The sequence below is a fragment of the Thunnus maccoyii genome, chromosome 5 (assembly GCF_910596095.1).
Source record: "Thunnus maccoyii chromosome 5, fThuMac1.1, whole genome shotgun sequence".
NCBI classification, from domain to species: domain Eukaryota; kingdom Metazoa; phylum Chordata; class Actinopteri; order Scombriformes; family Scombridae; genus Thunnus; species Thunnus maccoyii.
Genome location: NC_056537.1, coordinates 22,501,680 through 22,514,254, shown reverse-complemented (window position 1 = coordinate 22,514,254; position 12,575 = coordinate 22,501,680). Strand labels below are relative to the sequence as shown.

General features: G+C 39.0%; 1 long non-coding RNA gene across 1 annotated transcript; it reads left to right on the top strand.

Annotated features, from left to right (window-relative positions):
* The first annotated feature begins 1,812 nt into the window (after positions 1-1,812).
* Positions 1,813-11,557, top strand: LOC121897802. The gene is made up of 5 exons (XR_006096290.1): positions 1,813-1,936; positions 4,889-5,071; positions 5,829-6,006; positions 6,088-6,238; positions 10,539-11,557. It is a non-coding gene; the product is annotated as an uncharacterized LOC121897802 (long non-coding RNA).
* The last annotated feature ends 1,018 nt before the right edge of the window (positions 11,558-12,575 follow it).

The following is a 12,575-nucleotide window of genomic DNA, read 5'->3' as shown; positions in this document are numbered from 1 at the left end:
AGACTTTGGTTAAATGAATACAAATTCTGTCACTCAAACATAATTATGGGTTGTTTTTGGGCAACTGACATTACAACTTATTATGTCGTTTTCTCTTAGTGTTGCACACCAATTCTCATCGTGTGTATCCTTGCGATCTAAAAAATGTGTTGAATCCATTTCCTTCCTCAAAAAACATTTGCAAAACGAATTTCTTAAAGTATTTTAAATCCTGCATTGTTTACATGTGTGTTTACTAGTTTACAGTCTTCTTTTTCTCTGCCTTTGCCGGCACATTGCTACGTTTCTCTGCACATTGCAGCCACCTGTAGGTGGAATAGAGTGAGACCATTGGTAGGACTATGTCATATCACCTGTGTCTGCATATACGTCCTCATGCGCATGCATGAGACAAACAAAATGGGGACTCGCTCGAAAAAAAAAATCATAGTGCTACTTGAGGTAAAAAACTACACAAGGAACCTTTAATGTAAACATTTTATAGTGGGAAAACATGTTTTTCTCAATTTTGAGTATCTACTCCATTTATGGTCTATTAATTTCATGGTCATTATAAAACATTTGAAAACCAAAAAGACTATGTATTCTAAAAGGAGAATGGCCACATGACTATTAGTGGACATATACTTTACTGTGAATAATGGGATGTCAATATCTATGCATCTTTCCTTGAATCTTAATCCCCTACCGCCACGTTCTATATTGGTCATCTTTCTCAGGATAAATGTTTCTGCTTTCTTGAAGAGTAACTCTCACAAAACATACAGAAGCTCTTCAGAGTATTCCTATGTCTTTAAAATTCATATTACTTCTCTTCTGTCGGATCAAATCTTTTACACATGCTGTTTCCATAATAGATTCAAACACGCCAGATAATTTCCCAGCAGTCTAACTTTATTGTATTCTTATTATCTCAGCTACAGTACTACCACCATACCTCTGGTTCCCCTCTTAATGCTTCTCTTAGGGATTTTGTTGGGGCCTAATTAGCCATGTTGATGGATTGTATTGACTGTGTGCTATGCTTTTTACGCAGGGTGGTGGGCTGTGAGAGTCTCTAGAGTCTACGTTAACGCAGTAGTTCTCTCTTGGAGAGTGCTAGCCATTAGCAGGCCTCTCACCCAGCCAACACAGGGGATTATGGGAATAAAGGAACGAGACTGTGTGACCTTGGCCTCAGACAGCCACTCCAGCATCAGCCCATCACACTGGGGTTGCGCATTTGGTCTGAGGCTCTGTGTGTGTTGTATGTGTGTGGCGTGTTCATGTGTATAAGTCCGTGCAAGCGTGTGTTTATGTTGGGAATGCATGCGCTGTTCTCTGAACTGTAAAAAAAATTGAGAGCAAAGAATTCACACATAAACACTTCCTTCATGGGCAGCTCTTACAGCACAGACCACCTATTCTCTGAGACCTGTGCGCTGTCTTTGGCACCAAGTCAAACAAGAGAACAACTGAGATCTGAAAATTATATGAAAGCTCACCTCACTGCATGCTGAGACACTGACATTCTCCCCAGGATAAGCTGAAATTTCAAGGGAAACAATGGGGAATTGCACCTCAGAGTACTCAGCAGGGGGTTGTATTCTATCTTTTGGTCTGTCTCTATCAACCTATCAATTAACATCAAAACAATCCCATGGAACTTGACAGCCCTGCAGGAGCTTCATAGCAAGCCTTCAAAGCCTCACTGTAGTGTTACCTTGAGAGAACACTAAAGACTGACAATGGGTTGCATGTTGGAAAACAGGCAAGAAGACTGAAATGAATGCTCTTTTTTCTATTGACATATCTTACCTGCTGCTTTATAATGTGGACTAGCAGCAGATGATTTCTGTCACAATTGATCCGTTGCACTGAGGCCCCACGCTCTGCTGCCAACAACTCTATTTAAGGTGAATGCCATACATCCATTACCCACAGAGAGGAACTGCTGGTGAGTACAACATTTACAAACCATTTGGTTCTTTCGCTTTGTTGCTGTCTCTGTCTCTCCTCCCTTACCCAATTTCTTTCTCTCTACCTTAACACAACACAACACAAGCACATGCACAAGCACACACAAAGTGCACACAAAAACACAGTCATGCAAATATCAATTCTGGCGCAGATGGTGGTTGCACTGATAACCAGTAGAGGGAAACAAAGTGCTTTCATTTCCCCAAGTGCAGTTGCTGTCATGGTGGCCCTCTTCTACTGTTGACATGCATGCAACAAACATACAATTCAAAGTCCCTTATCATCCTCCACTCACAGTGGTATGCTTTGGGATTTGTTAATATTTTTAAGCAAAATCAGCAACAAGCAACACAAAGTGTCTTTATAGTTCAATAAATTATTTGAACATGTTTGTATTCGCCAAAAAAAATGTAATAAAAACATGCTCCATATGAGGCTATTGGTGTAACAGATTGGTTAGGCAATGTTAAATTGGTCCAACTGGATGAAAGTGTATTAAAACTATGGGTTATGTGGAGGGGTGAAACTACACTTCACATCATTCACTCCTGCCCACTAAGCAGTATAGAGGTAGAGGTGATGACTCTCCAGTCCAAAAGGTTATTCTACATTGCATTTAAAATGAATCGGACCAGAATGTGTGAGATGGAGGGACCCATTCATTATGGTTATCTGCACAGTACTAGAAAAGATTTTTCTTTCACTCTTATCATTTTCCTCCACAGTTTCTTTTTTCTTATTATTTTTCCAGTTAACTGGAAGGGAACGTTGTGTGTTCAAGTATCTTGACCTGTGACCTTGTGATTTGGGCAGAAGAAGAGTCTTGGTTGATGTTCCCCCCATCACTGATTTCATTTAAATAGCGCGCATCATCGGAATACATTATTCATACAATCAATGTGCTAATCATCTTTTACGGAGCATCATCTGGGGAATGGCTATTTTTACTTTGCTCATTTTGATGCCTTGTTTTCATTCACTTCCAGCTGAGCAGGGAGTGACAATAATAACAATTAGAGAAAGTAATAGGTGATGTGAACATCAAGAGAGAAAAGACACCAACACCTTACAATACAATGCAAAAAATGTAACATTTAAACCTTAATGAAAGTAGTACCTATCACATGGCTATGTTTTCTTCAGTCTGTCCACTCTGTGTATATACGCAGCTTCATCCAGTGGTGTTCATCTTATATGAGGCTCAAAATTGAGGAGGAGAATGTCAAAATACCATGTGGACCTGAATTCTAGACAAAGTCACTTTACTTTGCACCTAAAATCCCAGAATGAGTAGTGAAGAGTTTCGGGAAGTGGGCTAATATGTTACGACAGGTGCCAATGTCCATCATATCACTGTGTTGATATGCATGCTGCTGCTGTAAGCCAACATGTCAGGCCCAGGCTTCCATCGCAGCCCCCTCTACAGCTGACCAATCACTCAATGCTGATAGGTTAAAAACAGCTTTTTCAGCAGGATAGACAGTATGATATGGCTTGGTTACAAAGACATACAGTAGTGAACTTTTAGAACTTGGAACAGTCTTTTGATAATGGCAACATCAAAGCTGTGTACAATGTCACAAGATCTAAGGCACCGTTGTGGTAGTGTAGTGCCTGTTCAAAATGTGCCTGTTTGGAACGGGCCAATTGCTTGGCCTCTGCTATTGCCGCTTCAATGCATAGAAAAATTAGTACAGTTAATGTGAGGTGTGAATGAGTATATAGGCCTATACCAACAACGTGAAAGAAACTAAAATTCTATTATAGACAGATGTTATAAATAATAACTACTCTAATAGTAAATAAATGTTTTTTTCTCATTTCAAGTAAAATAAGGGCTGCATTTAAAAATAAAATACATAACAGAGAGCTTGTGCATCTTAAAATAAAGTGGATTGATCATATTGGACTCTTAGATTGCTTATTTCCTGTGTCTTCAGTTCAGATTTGAGTGGGTACGTTTGCTCAAAAGATTTGTGCTTTGTCTCAAAGTGGCACTTCACATTGACGCTTTTAATAATCGCCACAGTCTCGGAACATATGAGACATACTGGTTTTGAACTGCCCATAGGAAGAATCAACATGTAAGAATCTGCTCATTCTTGATTAAAAGCTCTGTTTTTGCTGTCTACTGTCTGCTTTTAGAGCATGTCATGTGAAATTACTTCTCTGACTCACTTATTTCTGCGACTGTAGTCTTTCGTCTTGTCGCTCCCCTGTGTGTGTGTGTGTGTGTGTGTATCACCCTCAGTCGCAATGCTTATCAGAATGCACAGACTTGATTGACTGAGTAGCATCATGTGAGATGATTTACGGCAAGTGTGAAGTCGATCAGAGACGACACCTGATTGGCTGCTGTATGTCGCAGCTATGCGTCTGTGCGGTCGCCATATTGGCGAGGTCAAGACTCAAATAACTTCACACTCAACACCGCACTTCCTTGGGTCCCCATCAATATACCTGCTAAATGTGAAGTATGTGTGAATGTGAAGGTTGTTGAGAAAAGTGAAGAAACAGGCAGAGACTCCTTCCTTTATAGTTAGGTAAAGATGGATCTGACTATGTTCATCTACATAAACACTCATATCATAGTCTTTGCAAGTTGACAAGGCATAGATCAAGGATCCTGATGAAACATTGGAACAAAACCAGTGTGCTTGTTGGCAAAGAAGTCAAACATGCAGTATCACTGACAAACTCTTTTAGTCATGACTGTCTTTTATCAGTTGTTTCTGAATTGTTATTTCCTTCCTCTGTTTGTTTCTCTATGGTTGGTGCCAGAAGGTGGAATACTCATTAAATCTCATTGATGGGGGGGAAATACAAGGTTCATGCTATTTTGCATTTCATAGTTGCTTGATGTTTTCATTTCTAGTTGCTCTCTCTGTTTTTTTCACTTTCTGATTTTCTTATTCCTTGTATTTTTCAGCAGGCAAAAGATTCATATGAAGGCTTAAAACAGGCTCTGTGCGGGACAGATAGCAGAAGGAATTAACAGCCATTTCACGCTAGCACTTCGGTGCAGGGCACTGGGAGAGGGATGCAGCTCGGGTGCAGCTGGGGCACTGACGGCCCCCGAGACACTCTGTAATTGTACTGCTCTGAAGAGCAGGTAGGTGTGCAAATTACCAAATGTGCCATGTAAGCCCATTTCAGCCAGCTCAATCACTGTCAAGCATTTCCAAGTTTTGAGCAATTTAGTTTTTGGTTCATGTCTGGATTTCTCAGTGTTGTGAATGGAGCAGAATTAAATACTACAGAGATGATTTGTAAGATGTGCCCCAGTGAATAATTCATTTTTTAAAATACCAATTAAGGCATTTCCTTTATTACATCTATTAAGTTTGTTTGGTTCAAAGGAAAACTTTTAATATTTTTACATCTAACTTAATCTATTATATAACTAAAATTGTAAAGAAATACAATTTTTCATAAAAATTCCCATGAGTAATATTATCTTTCTTATGTTATGACATAGTTTAAGGCAAGGCAAGTTTATTTGTATATGTGTACCACTTTCAACAACAAGGCAATTAAAAGTGATTTACATAAAACATAAAAGTCAAAAAATGTAAAAGAAACATAAGACATTGCAAAAAGATGCCTTTAAATATAATTCAAAATAATTAAAGGCTTGATACTCACTTAATTTAATGTGAGTGAGTGGATAATGATACATAATGATCCATCATAAGCTTTTTGTGAGCCTACTCATGAACAAACTTCCTTACATGTCAATCGGCATTGAATTTCTCTTCACATTCTACACTATCTTGTATTTCACTTTGCCACTCTGTCCAACTTTTTACTGGATTGAAATTCCTCCCCTTGATGTATTGCCTTTATATAAGAAAGTGTCAAACCTGCAGGAATGTGAAGGATTGCAGGTCGACTTGGGAGCGCCTCGGGGTGGGCAAAAAATACCAGCTGATGTCACCCGCTAACAGAGCTGCAGCCTCTGTAGGCAGCATGGAGTTGGACCAGAGCGGGAACAAAGGAGACATTGACCCTCGGGTGCGGGACAATAATGTGGCACTACAAAACAAGGTAGACCTTACACAGGCTAGGCCTGGCATCATGCACTGTGATTTCTATCTGGCTTCTCCAAGCATTCACTGTCATCCACAGGCTACCCGTGGGGCAGGTGACAGGACTTCCAGGGCACAGGTCCTGTGAACTGTCAGGAGTGGGGAGTAATGCTGACTGGGCAGGGGTTGGGGGTGAATAGTCCACATCACTGACCTGAAGCACTGGAACATTACCAACGTACTTACGCAAGGTAAGCTGATTGAGGATTTGCTTCTGTATTCAGCGCTCTGAGTAAAGTACCTGCTATTTATTACCATAATTTAGTTGGATGTTTTTTCTACATTGCTTCAAAATTTAAGATGCAGAGCACTGTAATAAACATAGAAAGTAGAATGTGTTTGCTTGCCTTGCTCGGTTCAGTGTTGTACAGTAGCATACAGGCTACTTTGATCTTGTGTGTAAATGGAGGAATACATCATGACCCAATATCAACTTCTTATTAGAATCACCGCTGACACCGATAGTCTTTACCTGCAAATTTGTCACCATCAAAATCTTTAGTCTTTTTTTTGCTGCCAATCCATCACATTGCCTGAGGCTACAACCCTGTATAATTAATGATGATGATTATTTTTTTATTTGAAAAAAAAAAAAAAAGACTTTAATTTAGATTTAACCGGAGGGAAATCAAATTTGTCTGTTAAAGTGTGCAGGTGTGTGTGAGCATTTTTGCAGACTGGAGCCTGAATAACGTTTGCAATTCAAAATAATATCCACTGAATAAAATAGGTACAGTCTGACATTTTAAGCAGAGTAATTTATTATGAATGAACTAAATTCCATCCAGAATTCCTATCCACAACATGTTTCAGATTATGGAGTATTGCTGTGTTGTAATACTGGTCAGATTGTCAGTTTAAAACAAAAAACAACAACAGAGAAAGCAACTACAGAACCATCTTGAGTCACATCTGCCACCTCATTATTAGACATAAGGCTGATGTCTTATTACTAAGTCCCTGCTGTATGGACTCAAGTTTACTTACTAAATTGTTCAAATACCAGAGACATCTAAGCACTATTCGCATAGGAATCTGGCTCTCATCTGACACGCAGGAGGCTTTGCAGGAGCTAAAGGCCACTGATAAAGGGGCTGATACATGCCAAGTCTTTCTTTTATATTATTACTTTTTGGCTTTAAATTTTCTACATAATGGACCTTATATCAAAAGAGATGATACAACATTTGCCAGGAATCTCAGGGAGTTGGATGGAGCAAGATTTACCAGTTATTATCTTACAGGAGATACTGTAAAACAGCTTCTAACTGATGAACTGATTTAAGAAAAACTAATTTACTTCAAACTAGGTTTTGTATTTTCAATAGTTCATTGTCTCTGTGGGTTTTCTGCTCTCTGGGTTTGGATATTCCTCATTTTCTTTATCCTGTTTTTCATCTACAAACCTGTCACAGTGAGACATTACAATAGAATTCCCATGTCTGAGACATTACAATAGAATTCCTGTGTCAAGTCATGTTACTTTGATGGTTGAACAAATGCCTCGGCGATAGCAACAAAGCAAAGGAACCAAAACCAGAGAGAAAAAAAAACACTTATTCCAGCACTCGCATTCCGCCACATTCTGTGGCTTCGAGTGCCACTCAAATGACGCCCTATTTGGAGCATTGCAGTAGCCACCAGCATCTACAGTGACAAACGCACCTCGACTGTAAAATTGGGCGTGCATGTTGACCCACGAGCTTCCGCTTTGGCCTTGACTCCTCAGTATTCAGCCACCCAACCAGATCAGAAGCAACGCTGTCTCCTCCACTCATCTCACAGTAGAGAGCCTCTCTGCCCATTTCACTCAAGTGCTCACGGTCCGCAGCACGGCGATAAGACAACCTGTTGACGTTTGGCACCTAACTCTATGTGTCATGGTCTAGAGTGTTTTTCATTCTGTGCTTGTCACTGTAGTGGGTGGCCAGTTGTCACACTTGATTGGTTCTCTGAGCAGACAGAGATACTTCTGCAGTGTTGTTGAAAAAAAGAGAATGGAGAAAGAAAAATCGTTGAGAATCACCAACAGCAATCTATGTAAGAGAGTGACTTCAGCGAATAGCCTGCTCTAGTTTTACTTTGACTCATCACCCAAGCACAAAAGTGATGAATGTGGACTTGTAGGCCACTGTAGACAGACTACTGGGCACAGGGACTAAAGATGAATAGTTGCTTCTACTTTCAGCTGACTCATCTGAGTAAAGTGAAATCCTGGACAGGGCTTCATATTCTGCTGTTTTACTGCTATTGCACACACATCTTTCTGGCTGGCGTTATTTGCTGTGGGAATACATTGAAGTCCTTACTAATGAAAACACAAACACAGGACAGCAGGCATTTAGGACTTCATCCCTCATCCACTGAGGGAGCTGAATCACCGGGCTCTTATCTAAATGTTGACATTTGAACCTGAGAGTAATATCTTGAGGAATTATGGTTTTAAGCCGCCTTTAATGGTCGAGCCGATGGATCGAAATCAGCAGTCATCCTGTAGTGGCAGACTGCTGCCCCTAGAAACACTGCGAAGTGGAGAGGCATGATGAATAATATATCCAAAAGGGAAGGCAATATGACAGCAGGAAATTAAACACACTAATACTGGGAACGGAGGACAGGACGATCAGGACTTAATTAAAGACTTTGAGGAGTACAGGGCATGATTTAAGGCCAGAGATATACTACTTTCCTGCTGACATCAATGATGAGCAAAGGATTATGGAGGCACGGCAACTGGGTGTGTTTCGGGAGACCTTGTGCCCTCTTATGACTCTTGTAATGAGTTGCTATTTCTGCTGTGGGATAATTACCACCCTCCACATGTTAACATGAAGTGTCTGGAGAAGAGTCAGCTTTCTAATAATACATGTGTTGGCAATGAGCTTTATTTCACCTCATCCAGACCTCTGTTGTTCAAACAACCTCTTTTTTTAATAGGCAAAACTACTGCTTTAAGTAAGTGCTAGCATCTTTCTTAGTGATCATCCCTCTTGTTGTACAGTAACTATTTAATAGAGATAGCACTACAGATGACAGATGTTGGGGTGAACCGGACAATCGCTCAGAGAAACTACAGGTACAATCTATTACACAAGAGAAATGAAGGAAAAGGGAAATAAAAACTCTACTGCTCTCCCTCAGCTTTTAACAGCTGTATCATACATCTCTCTTGGGAGGGAGGGGTGCGAAAAGGTGTCCCAAGCTGCTATTCATCTTTGGTGACATGTTTATTTTTATTTACACTTTCTGTCCTGCAATTCATGCATAATTTTATTTGCAACCACACATGTTGCCAAGGTGTGTGGAGCCTGTGTGTTTGTTGGTATTTTCATCATTTGACCGCATCTAATGAATGATGTTGGGAGGTATGGGAATTTTCTCGACCCCTTTGCACATGGCTTCAGATGCTGAGTGAAATCATCAAAGCATAGAGAGGAATTTCAATTATATTTACCCTGGATTGGGGAGTGAATTGCTTCCATGTTTATGTATTACACTGTGCTACATTAATAATAGATAGTCGTAATAGTCATAAGAAAATATGAAAGAATATGTTTGAAGGAGTGCTGAATTCTCTCCTGCTGTCTGATCCTGCTGTGGTGCTTTTGGGCATACAGCTATAGCATCTTTTTTTCATTTCACTGATGTTTCAGTATGTCATCTACATGTCAGGTTTTACAATTTTAATTTTGTGGAGCTCCAGCAGTGGAACTACAGTCTTTGAAAAGCTTTCAGTGGAGGATGAATGACTTGCTGTTGCATACCCACTCTGGTTTTGTTAAAATCTTAATTTTTCAAGGGTGAAAGCTTGTTGCTGTGGCACTCATTCAGGATAATTCAATAAGCCCTCATAAACATTTCAGGATATTTTTTATCAAAGCAGACAAAATGCCATTTTGAGGATAAATATATTAATTTGAATTAAGCAGCTAGAAACAATCAACAAATGAAATGAGAACTGATGCTTATCCTTCTCATCCGGCTCTCCTCCATTTCCACATATCTTCCGCCCAACTGGGCTCCTCTCTCTCCATCTCTGTTTCCTACCTTCACTTTCCCCTCCCATAGATAGAGCATGTAAGGTTGATAAATGGAGCTAATTGTTTTATGGCATGGCTGGCCTGATGCTGGCAGTGCAATCAGGCTGAATGAGGAGGCCTTGGGGAGGCCATTACCCTTCCTATTGTTATAAAGGACAGGAGGACGAGGCGAGGCCAGTGCACTCTGTAGGGACTGGGTCACTGAGAGACCCTCTGGCATCGTACACTGTGGCAGCCTCTGAAACATAAACATATACACATGCACATCGATGTACGCTACCTCCAGAATTAAATGAAGGTTTGTACAGTTAAAAGCATCCTGTTGTCTCATTTGTATTTAGTTAACAATTTAAAGTTGCCCTAATCAATATTTTCATATTAAAGATGGATAAAATATCTACATGCATCTTTCTTTTCTCATCTTTCAAAACTCATTGTTTTGGTTTTACAGCCCACAACTTCACTGGTTGGATCAGCCTGACCAAGCTCATCAGTCTAGTTCAAGCTGCCTACGATCAGGGAAATCTGGCTCTAAAAACCCACTGTCTGTTACCTGTCCATCACCAAACACCTTCCCTTCTTCCTCTTCCTCAGATGGAAGATGACAAGTGGAAGCAGTATTTTTTCTTTTTCTTATCCTCCTTCCATCCTTTTTCCATAGCCCTCAGAAAGCAAAGGCTGTGATTTTATTTTGCTGTGCATTTGTTTGATTCTATGACAATGAATATGATTTATCACAGGGATATTTTGAGTTTGTATTTATGCATCATATGGGTTTTTTTCTTTTTCTTTACAGCTAGAGTGACATGTGCCACATGCTAAGCAATATGTTAACCAGTGGTTAGTTATTAGTTTGGCAGATCTACTATATGGTAAGTTATCAAGGAAATGTGAATTAGATTCATAAAACATACCTGATTTTTATTTTATCTTCAGTCTTCAACTGCACTGTGTATCACTTGGAAAATTCATTGAATGGTCACCCATTTCATGACTTATGCATAGAGTTTGACTAACTGTTGATCTGCCTACAAAGCTTAAAACAGTAAAAATTTAGAGTCAATAAGTCATAATGTCTATGGTAAGAGTTGTTTTTACTATATTTTTAAGTTAAGACGGTCCAATTCTGTTGTTTGAATAAAGACTGCATCAATGTGTCCTGTTTTAATAATATGGCATGTTTCTATTCAGTAATAATGCAGTGATGTTGTGAAACAATTCATAAACACTTAAAGGTGTCTCACTTTATAATATGTACCCATGTCAGCAATCTTAGTAAATCATTAAAAAAAAAAAGTTGCATATTTATCACTTTCTAATAAGTCATGCCATCTTGTCTGCAGTTACAGATGTTAGTAAAGTATTAGGTCCAGTGTTTCCAACTTTCTAATAAATCATCTTCTGCAGGTATTAATGTTAGTGAGTCATTAATAATCAGGTCTTGGGTTTCTAAATTACTAATAAGCCAAAAGTCAGCAAGAGTTAGTCAGTCACCTGCAATTATAAATGTTAATAAATCATTAATAAAGATGTCTTACTATAATCCACCAAGCCTGTAGTTGTAATTTTAATAAGATTTTTATGAATGGATTTTGGTCCAGATGACCTGCAGCCATTTTCCAGAAAGGTAGGTGGTCAAACAGTCCATTGGAGGGTTCATTAAAGATTTATTAACCTTCAATAAAGCCATTAAATACAGCATATAAACCCTCTATAAGGGCGCCTCAACAGAAAGTGATATCACAAGTTCACCAAATTGACTTTATAAGGTGAAAATATGTCACTGTTGTGTTTACAGCTTTTTCTGCTGCTCTCAAGTGGCCAGAAAATCAGTTAATGCAGATTTAAGTATTCCACTTTAAGAATAACAGGCATTTTGATGAGGTTAATTTCAATCAGTGTCAGTAGTGTAGTAGTGTGCTCTTTATCTAGGAAAGCACAAATTAAGGATGTGCCAAATCAGCTGAGACTGAAATCTTTCATATTACTTTACCATAGTTTATTTACCACCACCATCTTTTCTTAGTCTTAATAAAACTGCACGTGCAAAGCGCAGATAGTGTACAAAAAAGAACATTTTAACTGTTAGCACTGAACATTGCAAAACTGTCAAATATGAATTGTCTTGTCAAGTGACAAGGTTGTTCATAATATACACATAGATGTACTGAATAGCACTCAAACATTTACATACAGCCAACTACGTACATGACATATGTAGGTTGACATTATAATTTTAAAGGTTGTAAGCTGGTGATGCATTATCTGGAGAAAATGGAACAGAAATATTGACCCAGGCCCAGTTAGAATAATTTCTTACAAGAATTTAAAAGTGTGCTGCATCAGCATGAATACAAAAATATGTGACTTATAATGCATAATCCCTAGGTACAAATCTCTGTTCACAAATCAGATCAATTATATTTGCACTAGACCTAACCATTACAGTTGTACAGGTTGTTACTGTAATCACCCAATCAATCTTTTT